The 21,550-nt window shown below is 48.6% G+C and overlaps 1 protein-coding gene and 1 long non-coding RNA gene across 5 annotated transcripts in view; one reads left to right on the top strand and one right to left on the bottom strand.

The window, feature by feature from the left end:
* Positions 1-9,021, bottom strand: part of LOC135242864 (uncharacterized) — a 101,157-nt gene extending 92,136 nt beyond the window's left edge. For both annotated transcript variants that reach the window (XR_010326490.1, XR_010326491.1), the window contains exon 1: positions 8,810-9,021. This is a non-coding gene — a long non-coding RNA (uncharacterized LOC135242864). The remainder of the gene's footprint in view (positions 1-8,809) is intronic.
* LOC135242860 (ras-related protein Rab-26-like) overlaps positions 1-21,550 on the top strand; it is an 87,706-nt gene that overhangs the window by 54,390 nt on the left and 11,766 nt on the right. The gene's annotated exons all lie outside the window — the stretch shown is intronic.

Below are 21,550 nucleotides of genomic sequence, written 5' to 3'. Positions count from 1 at the left end.
TGATCCTGCGGAAGTACAGGCGCGCACGCTGTACCGTTTCTTTTCGTCGTTCGACCATCCTCGCTTCGCGCCGCGTACCTGAGCGCTCCGATCGTCGTTTCCTCGCATCGTTTTCTCGACTTCGTTAAACGTGATTGGAGATTGTGACGGTGGCAGTTTCTCACAGGATAATTCTCGTCGTACGATCAGAACGTGGCTAGAGAAGACGGGAGCTTCTCAGCGCGAACTTGCGGTCCGGCAGTTCTTCGCTGGTCAATTTTGAGGCCTCTGCCGAGCTGCTGGACGCTCATCAGTCTTGTATTTCCCCGCAGATTTAGAAATGCACTCGCTCCTTTCATCCCAGGCAGTTTCATGTCCAGAAATGCAATTTTGGTCCCTTTTGATCTGATCAGTGGCTCTGCGCTGTGAGCATATAAGCAAATAACCCCAGCGTTTCTGCGACAAACCTTGGAAGCCAACTCCTGAGTATGCATGTTTGCTACCCTCTACCCCCACCCTCCCACCCCCCTCCTCCTCCCACACACACACAGTCTTGCCTTTGGATTTGAAATTCTTGATTTTAAACGGGTGTCCTGCTGTCCGTTCGCAGGGTTACTCATGTAGCTTCCATCTCGGGTTCGCTCAGGACAGAGCAGTGACCCAAAGCAGGGCTGGTGGACCACGATCCAGCCAAGCCATCTGTCATAACTCTGTCCAGTCTCTTGCCCGGTACTGACATCATTAAAGAGATGGATTGTGGGAAACGGGCTTCGTCCGGGGGAGTGCATTATCACCGGCAACCAGAGACTGAAACACTGGCCTGAAATGCACCCCACTCCTTTCTGCGAGAACGGCTTCCGAGCAAACACAAAATGGTCTCACAATGTTACCTGAATGTTTTGTCAATGTTGCAACACTGTCTCGACATAGCAGCAACACTGCGAGGAGGTTTTGCGTTAGCTGGGTTTGTGCCAGTGAGTGAGAGTGCATTAGAAGCCCATTATTTGCATAAGGCCTGACCACACACACTGCTGTGGGTTATCACTCTCCAGATAAATGTCTGGTGTCAAACTGAATCAGATATATAATCCATTACAGCCCAGATATATTTTTTTATAATAAACAGCTCACGGCTTGTTAAGTCCATCCTGTCGAGCCTCTTGGATTAAGGACATTCACTGCTTCTGACGACTGCAAAGTCAGTCAGTTCCTCCTTCCCCACAGAAAGAGACAGGCGTCAGGACCGGGACAGGGGTGTGTGCGCAAACTCCAAATGTGCGCACACGCACGCATGCACGCACGCATACACACAAACACACATGCACACACACACACGCACGCACACACACACCACAAGCATACACATGCACACACACACACACGCACGCACACACACACCACAAGCATACACATGCACACACACACACACGCACGTGCACACACATACACCTTCGCTTGAGTGTGAAACCACGGACGGGAGGGCTGTCAGGGAAACGCAGGGATGGCAGAAGCGTCTGTCACATGACAAACGACGCTCACCGCCGGCTACATTTTGGCTCATAGATGCACATGCTGACCGCGGAGTTGGGCGGGGGGGCAAGAGCATTGAGGGGCGTGGGGGGAGGGGGGCTGCAGCAATGCCGACAGGCCCGGAGGCACCGCGAGCTGATGGTAGTGCTATCTGTTATCAATCAATCACGTTTGATCAAATCTAGCGCCCTTAAGAAAAGCACTTCGCAGCCCATAAAAAATGATTAGAGTTGCAGCAGACGGGACACGAAAGGGAGGTCCTGGTGCCTCGCCGCTGGAAAAGCGTTCATCCCCCCCCCCCCCACCACCACGAGCGATTCATGGAAATATCTCCGAGGGGCACCTCTGTGCTCCGCTGAAGGGTTTTTTTTTTTTTTTTTTTACACTCAAACATCACAATGAATAAATTGCTAACGCATAACTCCATTAAATATTCAGTGGTTTTCTTCTCCTGTGCGTTATGATGCACAAGTGTTTCTTTTAAAACCGCGACAACGGAAAACACGTTCGGATTATAAACAGCACAAGAGCGTAAACATGATTTGCACTGAAGGGGGTGAAAGTGGACCTCCTTTCACAGCTCATTCATTTCGACATCTCTGGAGTGCAATCTGAGGAGCAGCAGCAGCAGTGGTCGCTCTTAGCCGAATACAGCAACGCGGTCCGAAGCAGACCAGACGACAGTGCGGTTCAGGTGGCTGAGTGGAGTAGTGGAAGTGTGGGGGTGGGGGTGGGTTTGAGACTTTAGTGCCGCTCAGTGGTGGGGTGGACATTTGGAAGAACACAAGAGAAGGGGAAAGGGGGTCCCCGTTTGCTTCCTTAAGACGAGGCTGACAAAATGGCCGTGCGAAAGACTCACGTTTCCTCCCCAAGTTTCCATGAAAACCATTGAAAGTCCTGTATAATTTTGGCAAGTTTTTTTTTAATTTAGAGGGAACGGGACATTGAAAGGACATGAAGAGGAGTTAATAAGTGGAACAGGTCAGCATGAGAACCCTTGACCCTCCTACAACCCAGCTGAGGCAAAGGACAGCTGGAAGATAAACACCGTGTGGCAGCGAAGCTTTGGATGAAGATCCCGCAGTATGGACAGAGGGAGTTTTCAGCCATAAGAAAGGTCAACATCAAAGGGTTTCAGACCGGACGCAAACACCCCCCAAGTCTCTGACGATGACGTGTAATGACGACCGTCCCACAGTTTTTTTTTTTTCATTTATTCCTGAAGCTGAAAGCAAATGCCACTTGGCTGCAAAGCGTTCTGCCGAGAGAAGGCGGTCGGCTTTTTTTAAGTCGGTAAGCGGCAGAGCTTTGCGGTGAACTTTAGAATGGGGAGCTGGAAAAGTCAGGATATGATGACGACGCGATCAGCGTCCGTTTTCATTTCAGTCGAAATCCTTTCAGCAGCGCCCCCAGTTATGGATTAAACGTCCGGAGTCTGATTTATGTACGATCAGGAATGTGTTTTACGGCGCTGCGGCAAGCTGACCCCAAGGTGACACTGTTGGCCAAAAGCCTTTCCGAAATTTACATAGAGCATTTAACTCTCCAGGTACATTCAAATCTAATTAGTCCTTAACTCCTGCAATCGCGAGTGTGTATGGTCCTTTGAAATGTGATTAGATGGAGATCTTTGATTGGCCAAGCAGGATCTGAGAAGGGCTCTTCCAGGTTAAAATGAATATGGAGCAGGTGGTGGCGGGCTGCAGTTGGTGCCCCTCGACAGACGGCTGTGAGAAAAAAAACTGTGTCCGCAAAAAATGGATGTAGGCTGACAGACTCCAGGAACACCAGCCTGCCTCTCCTATTCCAGTAACAGCAGGGGTGTACATCATCCTGACCTCATGAGGCCAGTCACAAGCCCTGCTGTAGATGCACTCTCAGACTGAGCTTTTTTTTTTACCACCATTTGCAAAATAGGAATCCGTGTATGACATGGATCAAAGATAGCAAAGGACAACCCCCCGACCCTTTCAGTTTAAAAATACAGTTGTCCCATAAGTCCCTGTGCCCCTAGGACCTGATGGGGGAAAACTGAGCTCTTTTTGGAGACTGTAAAAGACGACGCTACGTTGCAAAGTCAATTACTGATCCATCGCTACGGCAACGCTGTCCATGCAGAAAAACAATGCTAATCCACACTGCCGCTTTTCGACGTTATTAAAAAATGGAAATTGGAAGGAAAATAATTTGATGTTATTGTGTGTTAAGGATTAGAGGCTTAGCGGTGATTTTGCAGAGTTCATGTTGGAGAGCGTGTCGGAGAGTGCTTTTTGAAGCATGTGTGTTGGGAGAGTCCGTGTCGGAGAGCGTGTGCATTGTTGGAGAGTGTGTTGTTGGAGAGCGTGTGCAGTTGGTGTGTCCGTTTTGACCTCTTACAGGCCAATCCCTACCCATATAAAAATACAGCGTAGTCCTCATTGTCGAGCCACAGTGGGGCTCTGTTCATAACCCTGAACAACTGGCTTTACAGACTCCGCCCCCAGTCTACTATCTAGAGAAGGGGTGGGGCAACCCTGTTCTCCAAACCTATAACTGCATAACTGGAGTAATTATTAGGCTTAATGAATGCAGTGATTCAGCATTTCAAGACTCAGGCTCAGGCCTTTAATAATCCACTCAGCTCTTGCACTCAAGCTCAGATGGTGCAAAACAGCCCAAAACCAGGGTTTACCCACCCATGGGCGAGACTGGCACTGCCAGCCGATTCCCATAGCTCATTCACAAGCTCTCCCTACGCTCCCTGCTTCAGGGGTCTTACCTTTATTTCACACTCCATTAAGGACGAACCGTTTGTCATTTTCTCTGCATATTTATACCCTAGTGTGTGAAGGTTTTCCCCCCACCCCCACCTCCCTCCCCCCCAATCGAAGGCTTTCACATAACTTGGTTTCTTTGCTCTCGAGTCATCCCCCGTGTCATCACCGAGAGTCTCTCCCCGGGCTGCTTCCTAATCGTTTCCTTCGTTTTCCCTCGAGGTCCGAGCCGAACGCCATTCGCCGAGAGGCGGGACCGGCCGTCGGCCAATAACAAAGCGGCTGTCGCTCCGCTCGCCCTTCCCGCTCGGCTAATGACGTCCTTCCTTTTTTTTAACGAGGCTCCTCGCTCTCGGCGGCGGACGGGTGGCGGGTCGGCGCCGAAGGGCTTCGCGGCGGGAATGCTAAGCGGCCCGGGCCACGCTCACCCGCGATCGCGCGTAAACGATTCGCCCCGCCTGGGACGTGATGTGGGTACCGCGGGCTTCAGACGTGGACAGCTACGAGCAGGAGCGGGCAGACTGCAGGTGGCTGTGTGTCCGGTCTTAACCATCCGGATTTATTCAGCCAAGAATAAAGAAGTCACCAAATTCATTTTATAACGAACTAAACGAGATTTATCGAACGATTGTGTAATGTTTACGAGAGGCCAGCGATCAATCAGCCCGCGAGCCGTTCGTAAATTTCGTTTTTTGTTGCAATATTTGATGAACAAGATTAAATACAAATTCAATCAATTCACACAGCTGGGGAAAAAAAACACAAATCCTGTTAATGCACTGCGTGTGGGTTTAGTGCTTCGATCCCCTATAATCTGATACCTTTAACATCCTAATTATCGGGGGTGATACCGCCACAGAGTCTCCCCGGGGGGGGGGGGGGGGGGCGGGTTGGACTGCGATAACGACGCCGTCCCGTCCGAGGGGCGCGTTCACAGGCACGCGTCGCCGCGAGGATCATCGTCCAATCATCAGACAGCAGCGCGGAGCAGAGCACCGCCACCTTCACAGAGGAGAGGGCCTCTGGAGCCCGTGCTCAGTTACCGTGACGACCCCAACCCCGCCCCCAGGGCGACAGGCAGATTCTTATCTCTCATATCCTGCAATCCGTTTAAATGGAGTCCTCCTGCCCTTTCTGCTGAAGCCACAGAGATAAACCCAGAGCCCCTGAGCACCACAGACACCAGGGGGTTCAGACACACTGCAGTAAGACTCCAGTACCTTGCCCAGATAAATCACTGTTGTCATAGTCATTTAGTGATTTATTTTAACCCCTTCTGTTCCCTCTGTCATACTGGCCGGTGGAAAAGGCGTGGCGGTTATATATCTGCGCACTTATTCAATATGACGTTTCATTAGCTTGAGCTGCGGCCGCATCCGGTCAGCTCTGAGTTTAATATTTACAGTACTGACTGCCTGCCCTGCTCCAGCGCGTGTGGTGACCTCCTCTCGTAACCATGGAGTCGTTCGCTTTGGAAAAAAAACCATCTGCCAGAGGTACAAATGACCTGCGATCGTTTTTTCTAACACCCCGTTGTTCGTTTCTTCAGCGCTGGATCACTGCAACCTTCCCACGGCCTCCGCCTCTTTAGCTTTAGCAAAAGTCGCCGATACATTAAAGGATTCCAGAAAGCAAAGAAGCCCGGAGGAGTAATTTGTCCTTGCGGCAGTGCGGGCAGATCTAAAGATCACCAGCAGAGGGCGACGTGACAGGAACCGGGCCTTCGTTCCCCTGGTGTGCGCCAGTAATGAGAGCTCAGGATGTGGCGTGACTCAGCAGGGAACGGGGGGGCGGTATTGACTGAGGACAGGGCGCCGTTTGACTTCAGGAAGTCAGGCCCTGAATATTCACGCGTGACGCACGGCGAGCGTACGCCACGGACTCGGAGCGCACGGAGAGGAGCGAACCCGAGCCGCAGGGGCGCCGTGACCTCAGCCTGCGGAGACACGACACGAGCTCAGCGCGTGCGCAAGAACAGACGAGGGTCGAGCGCAAGAACAGACGAGGGTCGAGCGCAAGAACAGACGAGGCGCGAGCGCAAGAACAGACGAGGCGCGAGCGCAAGAACAGACGAGGTTCCAGCGCAAGAACAGACGAGGCTCGAGCGCAAGAACAGACGAGGGTCGAGCGCAAGAACAGACGAGGGTCGAGCGCAAGAACAGACGAGGGTCGAGCGCAAGAACAGACGAGGGTCGAGCGCAAGAACAGACGAGCGCGAGCGCAAGAACAGACGAGGCGCGAGCGCAAGAACAGACGAGGTTCCAGCGCAAGAACAGACGAGGTCGAGCGCAAGAACAGACGAGGCTCGAGCGCAAGAACAGACGAGGCTCGAGCGCAAGAACAGACGAGGCTCGAGCGCAAGAACAGACGAGGCTCGAGCGCAAGAACAGACGAGGGTCAATGTGGGGTTTGTTTCGGGGGCGGAGCCCTGCTCTCTGCTCCTATCACAGCGCCAGGTGTTCTGGGGTAACGCTCGGGTTCCTTATATTGCTAATTGAAACCCGCTGAAGGGGCAGATGAAGAGTTTAAAGAAGCGGAACGGGGACAGATTTGATTCTCGCTCTCGTAAACATTTCTCACCCACCCCCCCCCCCCTTGCTTTCCCTCTCTATGCATCTCAGTTTCCCTACCACACTCTTTCTCTCATTCACTCTATTTTTGTCACTTACTTTTTTCCAGTTTTGCCCCCTCACTCTCTCAAACTCTCTTCCCCTCTCTCGAGCATGCTTTATTTCCATCTCTGTCTCTGTCCTTCGCCCCCCCCTCTCTCTCAGTCACTCTCTCTCTCTCTCCCCCTCTCTGACTCACTGACAGGTTAAGACCCAGCTCCGCGTTGCTTTTGAAACGGTTTCTGTATTTACGCGTTTGGCTCTGAAAGCGGCCCGAGTGACGAGACCTTACGTTCGGTCTCGAAAGAGTTTCTAAATCTGAGGCTTAACCTTCCCCCGTTTCTGACAAGCCTGAGTCGTTCCACGCCGTTTCTCTTTCTTTCCTTTTTCGCTTTGCCGTTTGATCCGTCTTTACTGAAAATGGATGACCTGATAGCTGGAAAGGATCAGCTATCTTCCAAAAGACAACAACTCAGAGCTTAAAGCTAAAGCAGCGTGTGATATCGGGACATGGTCACTGGTGATTGGTGAGAGAAATGCACCTGTCTGGTCACATGCCATCCCTTCGCTGCAGAGAGGCAAAGGTGGACAACGTCGATCAGTCCAGGGAGAGGTGAGATTTAACCTTTCGTACGAGAACCAACCATCACCTTAGACTGTAAAAATTTCTTACAGAGACAGGTGAACTTGCAGCTACCTTAACCCTTTTCTTATTGGCCTGGCATGTCAAAGACAAGGCCCTTTCTCACTGGCTCACAGAATGTGCATCAGTCAGCACTTACCAGTTAAAAGCTCTATCCTGACAGCAAGCAAGGCTTTTGCCTTAAGTCACATGACACATGCAGCCAGCAGAACTATGAATTCACCTCTCACCTGCTCACACTCGTTGTACTCTTTCTCTCTCACCTGTGTATGATTGCTATATTGACTGTACACTGAAAGCAAAGGGGTCCAAGTACACCGCCCTTACAATTATAGCACACTGGCTATAATGCCATGTTCACAGGAGTGATACAGCTTAGCAGCTACCTAACATGCGGCATACAAAGTGTCAAACTCTGAACTTTTATGGTACGACAATGGAAAGCACGAAGTTGTCCTTTTAGAACTTATTCAGTACAGGAAATGTATGAAGATATAAGCTTAAGTCGCTAGATAGATAGCTTAGGTCAACAAAAGATTGGCAGATCAAAATTCACCAACAATACATGCGCTCTAAATTGGACTGCGTTCCTGTTCTTTCCATCTGTGGTCTATTGACGGCTGGGTTCGCTGCCTAGACTAGTTCCTGTGACCTATCTGGGCCCTCCCCATACTGGTAAAGTTCCAGGACAAAATGTGTGACTGGAGACAACTTTATAACTTTCAAAAAGAATAAATGTCTATGCCCACAGGAAGATGTTTCCAGTGCTGACCATGGTATCAAGCATATAATTACAATGACTGTGTGTGTGTGTGTGTGTGTGGGGGGGGGAGAGAGTGTGTGAGTGTGAGACAGATAGATAGAGGGGCGGTAGAGGGGAATCAAACAGTCAATTATTTCCCATAACTGAGCGCATTAGCGGATGCATCGCGCGCGCACTGCTTACAAAACAAATCTCCCAATGGGAGACTGAGCTGGAGCCACCTGGCTAATTCCCCATCAGAATGCACTCGCTCATGAACACAGAAGCAGCGAGCAACGTACACAATTATCAGAAACAGCAGCTCAACAATCCACAAAAAACCAAACACCTGCATTCAAGTCAGAGGGGAAAAAAACCAGTAGATTTACTTCTGCGGGCAACGTCCAGCCCACCGTCCCCTGTATTGCGCGCGGCACCACAGGAGAGGCCAACGCATTAACATTGCGATGACCTTACATTATACAGCCGAGTAAAAGTGTAACCCTTGGCAAAAGGACTAATTACTGCACAGTGGCAGCTTACAATAAACCACTGGCCTTACCTTACACTGCAGGGCCAGGCGCGCTGCTCATAAAAACTCCGGGAGTGACCTTGTGCTCCGGAGTGTGGCGGACTCAAGCCCTCCCCCGGGGGCATTTACATCCAAGCTGTCCAGGATGTCGGTGCGTACACGTGCGGGTCAGAGGGGTTAGCGTTCGCTGGGTCATTATGCGGTGCGTCCGCACAGTCAGGTGCCCAAAGGGGGGGGGGTAGTAGGTGGCCACTTCCACTTCCACTTCTCAGAATGGAGGACACTGGGGGGGGGGGGTGCCAATCAGTGATACCATGGGGGAAAAAATGAGAGAAAACCCTCGAGGCCAGGGGTCGAGCCCTGGAGCTGGAGAGCCACAAACTCTGTTGCTTTTCATCATTACCCATGAAGAATAAAACTTCCTCTCTGCCTATTGTGCTACATTGTCACCAATTACAAAAAAAGAGGCAACAGTTTTTTTTTTTTTTTTTAACTGATCAAATTAAAGACTGAGGTGAATTAGTAGGCTCCTAATTAGGTTCCTGAATACAATGTGTTTAGGTTCATACATTTTTCCGTTAAAGTTATTAACACAATGCAGGTTTGGCTTGTTATCATTTTCTTTGTCTTTGAATTCCTCATTATCAACCAGATGGTTATTTTTGGTGGCCAGGTGTTGACACTTTCACCAATTAGGAGCACGTGGGTTTGCCTCAGTCTTAAATCTGATTAGTTAAAAAGTTTTTTTTTTAACCCTCTTTATGTAATCATTTACAGTATGGCACAATGTAAATATGGGACTTTTATTCTTCATGACATGCAGAGCTATTTCTGACATAATGTGGCTTAAGAGGATAAATAATCCCTCTAACATGAAAAGCACCTAATTAAGAATTATTAACATCTTGTTAAAGTCTTGGATTGAAATTGTGGTTTGAAAGAAAACCATCATACAGAGTGAGCCCCCAGGACCAAGGTTGACAGCCACTGCTTTATAATGAAAGCAAAATCCAGTAGGGCAAGGCTGCCCAAACCCATCCTGTAGGTTTTCATTTCAAGGCCAATTTGGCACAGCTGATTCTACTAATTAGCAGCTCAACGGTTTCTCTCGCTGTTGAATGGGGTGCGTTTTGTGAGGATTGGATTGAAAACCTACTGGACGGTAGATTTACTGGTGCAGGGTTGCAGATCCCTTGCACGAGGCCTACTTCTCTGATCATCATCATCTTCAAAGGACCACAATTGTTTTATTTATTTATGCATTTATATAATGTAATCATGTAAAATAAAAATGTATTTGCATCCAAGAGTTTACAACACCGATAAAAAAAAGTAAAGGCTGTTCATTTGACGTGGCCTGATTGATATGGCTTAACACTGTCATTATGTTTGGTTATAATTTAATTAACGTGAGAACATCGTACACTATAATTTTTTTCTAAAGATTGCTTGTTGCAGTAACTGTTCTACTTCAAGCTCTCCATAATTACTAAACATTCGCTAGCTTCAAAAAAATTTCAATTAAAAAAAAACGTTATCAAGTTCCTGGCCACTAGATACACAAATGCACAAAATACAAAAACACATGCACACGCAAAAAGAAATAAAAACAGCTGGTTGCATTTGTTGTACAACTACTCACTTTTCCGACCATCCACGTTTCATAGTCTGTTGATTACAATCGTGAATCGCGTATGTTTTTTTAAAACGTCTTAAAACAATTTGGCGAGCACAGGTTAAAAAAACGAGCACTGTTGACTCACAAAGATGAACACGCGAGAGGCGCTTCGTGGCATTTCCCATATAGACTGAAACAGACTAGAGAGCGTCTCCCCGCATGAACGCTAAATGCGAAATAAAAGTTGTGTAAACAAAGTTTACCTTCTACTACATCCTGATACCAGTCAAGTGTGTACATTTATTTGATGTTTATCAGAGCCAGTGAGATTTGGGAATATTAGACATTTGGGAATTTAGGGAGGATTTAGGAACCCACTGCAGTTGTGTTTACATTTTTTTACATTACGTTCCATAGCCTGCACAAAAAACACTTTCACAAATGTACGAGGTTAAAGGGAGGGTTTCGCCGCCTGTCTGGCTAATAGCTGAAAGCATACTGTCATATTTTAAGGATCGCCTTTAATTATGAATCCCCGTCCTGATCCTAAACGCACGCTTCGTCGCGTCTGAATTCCGGGGGGGGGAGTGGCACTGCCAGATGCCGCTCAGGTTCGGCGGTGATTACTGGAGCATAACTTCTGAAAGGATTCGGTTTTTTCTGTCCTTTTCATGGCAGGTTGGCAGGCTGCCAGTCGGCCTTTGGTGATGAAGATGGCGATGATGATGATTATGATGAAATAACGATGGGGATAATTTGATGATGATGGCAGCACTAGCGATGACAGATGAAGCAAAAGCCAGCCATGTTCCACAACCTTTCAGCTCCTTAAAAACACATGGGCCAGGACTTGTTGGATATCTTTCTCTCTCACCATCCCTGCATCTCTCTCTCCCCATTTCTTCTCTTCACTCTGAACTATGAAAATACCCCTCATTTCTTTGATGTTGTGGCAATCAAATAGTGGAAGCCGACATTCATCCTTTTTCATTTCAATTTGGTTTTTTATCAAAGGCTTCTTGGTCACATTTGTGGGTGTGTGTGCATGCGTGCGTGCGTGCACACACATACATGCATTTGTGTGTACGTGTGTGTGTGTGTTTCTACACATGTGCACATTTATGTGTGCATGCATGCATGTCTGGGTGTGTGTGCCAGCAGATTCAGGATGAAAGTTTTCCTTTCCGCGAGCGCTGGCATGTGGAGGAGGACAGCCCTTCTCTCCTCGGCTCTGTCTCACTGGCGGTACATTTCCCATGTAGGTGTGAAGCAACACTAGCGACTTACTGTCTGCTTGTTTGGCTAAGCCTGCACGCTCGGTGCGCTTCCAGGGAGTCCTGGGGGGACGAGGCCTACATTCTCTCAGCTTCTTCATCCGTATATTCGACACGTCTTTTCCGTTCCCTGGGCGGCTGGCTGCGCGGACGGCATTTCATACACGGCATTGGCTTCCGTAAAAAAATAAAAAAACAAACGCTTCTGTGCGACGTTGTGGGAAGAAAGCTGAAATCAGAGGCACTGCCGTCTGTAGCCAGACGCGCGGTCCTGGGTCAGAACCCGTGGCAGGGGCAGCTGGGCGGCTCGGGCTGCTTGTTATGGTACGCTTCCAGGGCACGGAAGCGCCCCATGGCCTGGCAGAATCCGGACCGCGCCAGCGCTGACTGTGCCTGGCAGACGCACAGGGGACACTCACGATTGGCTCGCTGAGGGGGATGAGTGGGCGTCGGCCGGTTTGGGACGGGTGCGTCTCCTCGCCCCTCGCCGGTCGATCTGGCGCCCATAAGCCCGCCCGTTAATCTGCACACGACACGAGTCAGCCGAACGTGCACACCGCGGAGAGATAAGAAGCACCGATTGACACTTCTTATCTGCACCGGGATCCCATCTGTAGCTTTCCCCCTGATTGAGTAACGGAAGGAAGACACACACAAGGAGGCTGGACTGCCTGCTCTCTTTAAAAAAAAAAGGAAAAAAAATGTTGTTTTTTTCTAAACTTAGTAAGTGCCTTTGCATGAACAGATTTCACAGCTTTTATTTTTATGCGGCGTTCCAGCGATGAAATGTGTCTGACCAATCAGTGAGCTGTTTCTTTTTTTAAATGGTTCGGCATATTCATTTACAGACTTTAAAGTGTTTTGGTTCAGCGATGAGTCCCACAGTCTGGAAACGAATTACATTACATTACATTCATTTGGCAGACGCTTTTATCCAAAGCGACGTACAAAAGTGCATTTTCATGATCGTAGACAACTGCTGAACACGGGTTCAGTAAGGTACAATTACTTATTATGTACAGCTATTTCTAGCCGAGAACAATGAACACTATCCTGGTCTAACATCTGCAAAGCCAAACTAGGCAGAAGAATAAGCTACAGTATTAGGACGAATACAATTTACCAAGAAGTGCAGGGATGGGGCAACATGTAACAAGTGATAGGAAAAAGGGTTTTTTTTATCTTCGAGCTCCGGGTCCAGCAGTGTCTGGGGGTCCCTTGTGCCACCTGTGTGCCAAGCAGTCAAAGGTGTTGCCTAGACAGGGAAGAAGAGCTTTGGTCGGTGCGGTTTCCCAGTCTTGTCTTTGGAAAGTGACTCTCCTTGTCCGTCGGTTGCGAACACTGTGTCTTTGGTGTCCTAGGCACAGGACGCTCAAAAACTGGAGGTTCCCCCCCCCCCACCGATCCGCAGTCTCAATCTTCCCCTAGTCCACCCCCAATTTTCTCCAGTGCACCCATGATTGGAACTCTGGCCTAGCTGTGTGTGAGATGTGCTTCTCCAGTGAAATAGCGGTGCAGCTCACGCATTTGGCTGCCCCTCTGCTAAAGTGAGGGACTGAATGTTTCGGTTACTGACCCTACGGCAATGGGATGGGTCTACAAACACAATTTGGCCATTCCAAAATGGGAGTGAGATGAAAAAAAAACGAACAGGGATCTAAAATCGATTCCAGAAAAAAGCTCAATTTTTGAAGAAAGTACGAGAACAGAATGGAGCGAAAGGGATTACCGTTGGCAGAAACAGCCTCTGGAGCGACCGCAAACAGATTGTTATATTTCTGGTCTTTCATAACAGTTTTTATTCTCAACAGGCCCTGGTCTAATGATTGGACGGATTAAAATACACCTTTCGCCCAAGGTTTTGATTTGATTTGTTTCGAAACAGCGAGAGCCGGTGTCTAATGAGCGCCCCAGCGCAGGCCGGGACTCACCACACATCATTACCTGCAGCTCCCACTGCTCACACTGCTGTCAGCGTTACCACACTCCCTCCCTCTCCCTCTCTCCCTCTCTTTCTTTCTCTCTCTCTTCATTTCCCACACTTTCAAGCGGTGCCGGGACCGCTCGATGCTGGACCTGCAGCGGTCAGGCCGCGAGCTAACGCATCTCTTACCTGCTCGGTGCTTGTTACCTGCCTGTCCCCTGCAGCAGTACCGCCTTACCCTCGCTAGCTTTCTGCCGGTGTCGCATCGTGCAAGGGAAACTATTTATTTCACTCCATCCCCTCTCAAAAAGCCAAATTGGAAATATTGGTTTTGACATGGGGAGGGGGGCGGATTACATGTAAAATGTGTCATCAAAAATGAATTATTTTTCACTCAATACACTCTCCCTAGCTCTCCCTCTCTCTCGCACACACACACACACGCATACACACACACTATCTCTCCGTCTTATTCTGTCCTCTCTTTCAGAGCTTGCCAACTCTTATTTGTATAGTTTGATTTTCTCATGTGGAGTTTATTCCTGTCTCTTTATCTTTTAATGTGCTAATTCTTTGCTTTTCTGCCTTTAAGCGGATTCTTTCTTATACTTACTGGCATTTCAGCTCGTGAAGTCTGTCAAACAAACACGTTGATCTTCTCAGCACCATCCACTAAATAACACACAGCTAAGAGCCACTTCCCTAGCTTCATCGTCTCCTTGGCAACCCTAGATGCGAGTGCAAAACGTTTCTGAGTGCAAGCATTTATTGAACTGAAGGGGAGAAAAAAAATAATTTAAAAAGCCTAGCGCAGGTACCTGTTGTACTGTGAAACAGCAGAGTGGGTACTGAGTAAACATGACTGTGTTCGGTTTAAACTGCGTGAGATAGCAGTGAGCGCAGGGAGTCACAGTGAGCGCAGGGAGGCACAGGGAGTCACAGAGAGGCGCAGGGAGGCGCAGGGAGTCACAGGGAGGCACAGGGAGTCACAGGGAGGTGCAGGGAGTCACAGGGAGGTGCAGGGAGGCTCAGGGAGTCACAGGGAGTCACAGTGAGCGCAGGGAGTCACAGGGAGGCGCAGGGAGTTACAGGGAGGCTCAGGGAGTCACAGGGAGGCTCAGGGAGACGCAGGAGTCACAGGGAGGCTCAGGGAGACGCAGGGAGTCACAGGGAGGCGCAGGGAGTCACAGGGAGGCACAGGAAACCGTCCTCCTCACACGGCCGTGGGTCGGCTCCCAGTTCAGCGTCGGGCTCCCCTGAAAAGTGTCCCAGGTCAGCCGACTGATTTGTACTCCCGGGCCAGCTGGATGCTACTGCGTTTGCTCTGTGTGATATTCAGATAGGCGGGGGGGGGGGGGGCAGCGCTCACTGTTACTACGGCTAACAACCTGTGTTTTTGGTGACACTCGTAGCCTGTAATTCAGCTGCAACAAAGCGGTGATTCACTGGATGAACGGGGAAACTATCAATGCACTCTGGGGCAATCCATTAGAGTATTGCACTAATGGAATTTATTATAGTCATTAACACAATGGAATAACCAATTAGATAAGTTCCCTGAACAAATTACAGACAGTGATACTTGTCTGTCCAAAGATGAAGGAAAAGAATTTTAGCACACAGTATGTTCTCACAACAGTGCTATCTCTAATGGAGTGCTGTGTGGTCTTTATAGCTTAAAATATAACTCTGGCTTGTTGACCCCATGCAGGTAATTATTTTACGAACCTCAGGAAAGTTGGACGGTTGATAAATATTAAGAGGAATTTTGATTGACTGGAAAAAAATGAATATTGACCGAAAAAGTGAGATTTTCCAATAGCCTTTCAGCAGCTTTCTTGGAATATCTGAAATATTTCATTTTTAATATAATTTTAATATTATCGTTTTGCAGCTCATTTTTTATTCATCTCAGTGGAAATGCCATTTCTCCTTCACAAGTCAAGTTAAAACACAATTATGGAATACCATTCTGAGAACTATTTGCACCATAGATGTGGCCCCTGACTGTAGATATGGCACCTGGACCCTTTCCATATGAGATGCAAGTATAATTATGTCCGGTATATACACTATATATACTATATATTTTTGCATGTATGTATAGTTAAAAGTTCTGAAAGGCCCCAGGTGGGATGGGTAAAGGTCATGAGGTCCCCTGCGCTTGACTCTCATTGGTTGACTGGTGTAAAGGTCATCCCTTCATCCTGTCCTCAGGGCTCGTAGTGCTTGGCTGATTTATTCGCTCGGCCACGGAACCTGGAACTGACTCCGGCCCTTTGAGGCGTCCTGGGCTCTGTCGAAACCCTGGCAACGGTCGCCAGGCGCAGCGGCCGCACGCGTCCAGAGCCGCTGCCTCCTCTCAATGCGCAGTCAGGCCGCAATGCGCCCGGCCCGCCAGGGGGAGTCGCTCTCACTCAAGAATATGAGGAGGCCCTCTGTCCCCGGGTTAAAACTACGGCCAGCCGTACCCGCCCCCCACCCCCCTCCCCGCCCACGTGGGTGCCCTGGTGCAGGCAGTCCAGGGGCCACCTTGGGCCGGCAGAACCCAGCCAGGGTATCTCAGCTCAGAGCAGCTCCAACAAAAAACAGCTTTCCTGAGTTTCCCGGCCCGATCAGAGGTCGATCCAAGGTTTTGTCCAGATGCAATTCTGCAATTCTTTTTTTAACACCTGATTGAAATTCCTGAATTTTAACCACGGGATACCCCCATTGCTCCAACACAGCTGCACTTTTCAGTAAAATGTAAATATGTAAATATGTAAATGTCATATTTAATCTCATAAGGGAAGTGAGGAATGGCATTCTGTGGAGAGCAGCATGCTCCTGTACGTTTCAGGACCCTAGTTCCTGATTAACGTGGATTAAGCATAACCTCTCTCCCATTTTGTTTCTTTCTGGCTCTCTATCTTGCTCTCTCCCCATTTCTCTCTCTTTCCCTCTCTTTCTCTCTCTCTCTCTCTCTCTCTGTCTCATGAGTTTTTTGACAGTGTTCCCACAGACCGAGGACTAAGCTGTGAAGTGCAGGACCCCTATTCAAAGCACATCAATTATTAAGAGCTACCTGTAAACAGCACTTCCTGCAGGCAGGCGCGGCGCGCAGATAAGACAGCCTGTAATTGGTCATAAAGGAAACGTGGCGCCCAAAGCTTCCCCGTGAATAATGGATTGACGCCGCTGCCGAGTTTAGAAGCAGAAGGGAAAGCTTGTAAATCTCGTCCCAAGTGCTCGTCATCCCAAACGCACGGGCAAATAAGATGCAAAGCCAAGCCAGCTTGTCCTGGCAGCTCTGAGGTAAAATGACTTTGAATATTTACAAGAGCCCCAATTTGTTCCAGTTAAGTTTCCCAGTGGAAAGAAAAGTAGCGTCTGTAACTCTGTGCTCTAAGCTGAAGAATCTGTCATATTTGATGTTTTGCTTATGTATCGAAGCCCTTTTCTTGTTTTTTTATTTTGTTTTATGTAGTAAGCGCTGTTTGTGGAGCTCTCTGCATTTCAGTGAGTTGTTGTTGTCAGCTCTGAACAGGCCGGAGCCAGGTTATCTAGTGCCACTGTCCTGTCCCCTTCCTGTCTTCCACCAGACTGAATATACCCTGGCTGAAAATAGTTCTCAGGCTTTTGTGTGCAGACAGGTGCGGTGTGATGGGTGGAGGGAAAGAGAGAGAGAGAGAGAGAGAGAGAGAGAGAAAGAGAGTGAAAGAGAGAGCGAGATATAGAAGCGGGAGAGAGCACTTTGTTTTCTGTTTATCTCTGCACGCCTTTTATCTTATGAAATGCCCAGCTACTTATTTCAGTAGGTAAATTATCATCTCCCTTTATTGCTGTAGATGTATCATTTATTTCCCATGTGTTGCTGGGCTTTGGCGGCATTGTGATGGCACGCCAATAAAGAGCAGTGTGAATCCCGCTCGTGTGTGAGGAAGCCTGGGAGAGAAGGAGAGAGAGAGAGAGAATTGCCTGTGATTGTCTTTGATCCCTTTGCTTTGTAAGTGCCTTACATCTCGAGAATGAGAAACTGTCTCTTCACGGTCACAAATAATTCCCTCACAGACTTGGGGTCCTCAAATGGCAGTGTTTATTTAGCGACCGCTAAGCTACGGCGGCCGCATGACGAGTCATTAATCGCGGGCCTTCGCGGTCATCCAGGCTGTGGTAATGACCACGTCCTGAGAGGGGGAGGGGGAGGGAGTGTGTGTGTGTGTGTGTGTGTGTGAGAGAGAGAAAGAGAGAGAGTCAGAGGGAGGGAGAGAGAGAGAGAGAGAGAGAAAGAGAGAGAGAGTCAGAGGGAGGGAGAGAGATGGCTGAGGTTAATTAAAATATCTGTTCATTTCTCTCCCTCCCTCTGCGTAGATTACAACCACTAGCAGCGCCTGAATTGTCCTGTGGAGCCAATTTGCGAAAAATCCTTGAAAATCATTTTGGTGTGCTGCATAATGCATCCTTCACAGAGACACGCTTCTTTTCGACTGCCGCGTGTACTTCTTTGACAAATGAAGAAAGGGAAAAAAAATCCCTTCCTCGCAGCCTCACAAAATGGTCGCCATGTATCATCCAGTCAGCTACAGAGAATAGTGGTGACTAATGGAAGGAGGATTCTGTTGTTGCTGCTGCAGCATCTGTAGCGTTAGCAAGGGCAGTAGGACTTGTAGATGTAGTAGCAGTACCCTAGCGCTGGCTTACCCTGAATAGACTGTGCCCAGTGTGTTACTGTAGGTCAGAAGATGTCCTCGCGTGGTTCTGCGTTTACATTGACCTTTCAGTGCCCCGCTTTTAACACAGATTTTTATCTCAGTGAGGCATTCCTGGTAAAAATGAAAAATAAATAAAAATGAATGTTTTTAGGCACCTGGCCATCGAAACTCAATAAAACGCAATGTTTCAGCTTACTCAATTTCTGTTTTATCAATTAATTGATCTTCATTTTTTGACAGGTTTGATGGACAGGTTCTCAGGCAGCACATCACATCAGAAATATTCCAGAGAGAATCAATAATTTAAAAAAACATAATCAAGTCGACTTGAGAGTTTAACTCATACCAGTTTAATTAGGGTTGTTTCATTTTCTTTTCTTTTTTTGTTTGTTTCCCTTTTTATTTTTCCTCTGCTGGTAAATGACACAATTGAAAACATCATCATCGTCCACAAACGATACTCAAGGCGACAGTAAAAGCGCTTCTGCACCTGGACTGCTTGTGAATCAGGAACGGTATAAAACCAGTGGATTGTTCGATCAGGGGCCGTTGTTCCAGCTCATGAACCCTGAAGTCACGGACAGAAATACGCATCTAGTGCAGGTATCTTTCCACGAGAGCTGTTACTGCCCCCTGTTGGCAGAGTTCTGCCATAGCCTTAATTTAAAAATCAATTGATTGGCTTGTCTGTGCCAAATAAAGGCAGAGACCTGAGCACAGGGGGAAAACAAATTAAAATTGCGAGCCTCGCACCCGAGACATGCACAGACCCTGGACATTCAGGTCTGGACACGAGCACAGAATACCAGTGGACTGGAAAGAAATACTCATCTGGGTCTGGTGCTAAGTGGCAAAGGTTGTTCTATTTAGAGAAATGTATGTAGATTTCTGAAAACGTTTATCTGACATGGTCTGGGTCGTCTGAGCCCGTGGATGCTTTTGAAAGAGTCATAGCCTGTGGAGGTTATGCCTGTGGTGCTTTGAAAAAGTCAGAGACTGTGGAGGTTATGCCTGTGGATGCTTTTGAAAAAGTTATAGCCTGTGGAGGTTGTGCCAGTGGATGCTTTTGAAAGAGTACTGGGGACTGTGGTGGCACTTCTAAACAAAACGTTTGAAGGGCACTCTCTTTTCTATACAGACACGCACAAAGAACTCCCAGCAACGCAGACCCACTGTTAGCTTTGGGTGCTGTTTATTTATCTTTCTCCTTTTTTTTCGGGGCTGGGTTGTGGACCTGTTCCCCTTCAGCCGTGCTGTTTCTCCTTCTCTGAGCCGAGGACTGAGGAGGAATCGGCGGTACGGGACCAGTGCATACATAGAGAGTCGGCACTGAAACTGGTGAGGGTCTCAATGAGTCATCAGCCTCACCCCCTCACCCCCTGCCTGTCACGGCCATCAGTTAGTTTCGGCCCTCCTGCCTGCATGCGCTCCCGGGGGGGGGGGCCTAAGGCAGCAGAGAAATGTGAGAGGCCCCAGCCGTTAGCCAGGATAAAAGGCCCAGCGGAGTCGACGGCGTCCGATCGGTCCGTCTCTCGGCCTGAGCGGCTGATGACTCACGATCAGTGAACAATGCCGCCGGACAAGGTCCCTGTGATCGAGACACGGCGCACATTCAGGTCGGCGCCGGGCCCGGAGCCATTTGTGAAAAGGCAGCAGGTTTCCCGGCGAACGCGATAGATTCACAGACCAGGTGCGGCTGTGCGACAGTCAGACGCGCTAAAAACCCTTTCCTGTCACTCCCAAGTATTATTTACAGTCGGCTGTTGCATAGCAACACATTACGGTTTTTTTTGCTGAATTTCAAAATGGCGATTGAATTGCTTTTTATTACCGCTGTGAATTGGTGATGGTTACATAAAATCTCATCGCAAGCCCCACCCCCCCCATGTTTATGTTAACTGAAAACCTTTAGATTAAAACAGATATCATACTACTAGTACATAAGCCACTACTTCATATTGTTTTAACCAGTTTGGAGTATTAGTGGGCACCAAGAACCTTGGAGAGGGCTGGGGGAAAAAGCATTTCGGCCCAGACACTAACCAGAGAAGACCTTGGTTTGTCCTCCCATATTTAGGATGCGCAGCAGATTGGTATTCCATGTATGTTATAAACGAATGAGAGCACCATTCAATTTTCTCAGGCCCTGGTGCCTTCACAGATTGAAAATGGCCAAAAGCTCCCAACACAAACAAACAAACAAACACGTTGCTCTGGTGGCTGGTGGCAGGGCTTATGATTCCCCTCCCTCCCAATTCGAGTGAGTTAAGAGTGTTCAGGGGTCCTCACCTGGACCTTGCCTGCCCCCTAGAGTGGCCTCCTGTCTGGGACCAGGGCTTGCGTGATGTCCCTCCCACCTCCAGAGTATCGAAGCTCCTCCATCGGGCTAATTACACGACAGATGAGATTTGGCCCAGAGAGCAAGGGCCGGTTGCCAAGGCGAGTAAGACATCCGCGACCTCATTAGTGCAGAGTCAGAACCCAGCGCTGTAATGAAAGGCAAAGGCACAGCCAAATTTTTAAAAAGGCCATTCAGTCAGAGGAAAGGAAAACACTCACCTGCAGACACTGAAGTAGAGCATTCACTTAAACTTGTCTTCCTTCATTGCAACATCCTGGGGCATGAAGGAAACACACACGTGCACACACACGCACACACACACTCACACACACACACACACACGCACACACATATGCATGCGCACACACATACAGACACAAACTCTCCCTCACACACACACACAAACACACTCACCAGCTCAAAAGCACACATGCATTCATGCTCTCACACGTACACACAAACGAGAGAACACACATTCAGTCAGAGATATCCTAGGGCACACACAGGAAAGAATACAGAAAATTATCACACGCAAAACACAGGCAGGCAAAAAATCCCACCACCCACATTTACACCTCCACACAAATACCTCTCACAACAAGGTGGAGACACACACACACACACACATGCACACATATCACACAGAGAAACGCACCCCCAAGCAAGTCAGAAAATCATCAGAGTTTGTTAAAAAAAATAACAGGGCATTTTTGTCGGATCTGAAGCGCGGCGCGCAGTTGAAGGGGAGACGCAAACCTGGCGATGAAACACCGCCGCGGAACGCCAGGACACGCATTCCGAGCAGGTCCGCTCCGTCAGCGGGAGCCGGAGTGGGTGGAATTTTAACGTGCGCGGGAGCGGCCTGCTTTGCATGTAATACGCGGGCCCATTAAAGCGCCGCTCTCTCTGGAGCC

This window comes from Anguilla rostrata, chromosome 17, assembly GCF_018555375.3.
Source record: "Anguilla rostrata isolate EN2019 chromosome 17, ASM1855537v3, whole genome shotgun sequence".
Classification (NCBI taxonomy): domain Eukaryota; kingdom Metazoa; phylum Chordata; class Actinopteri; order Anguilliformes; family Anguillidae; genus Anguilla; species Anguilla rostrata.
The sequence above is the reverse complement of the archived record's forward strand: the minus strand, read 5'-3'. Positions and strand labels throughout refer to the sequence as shown.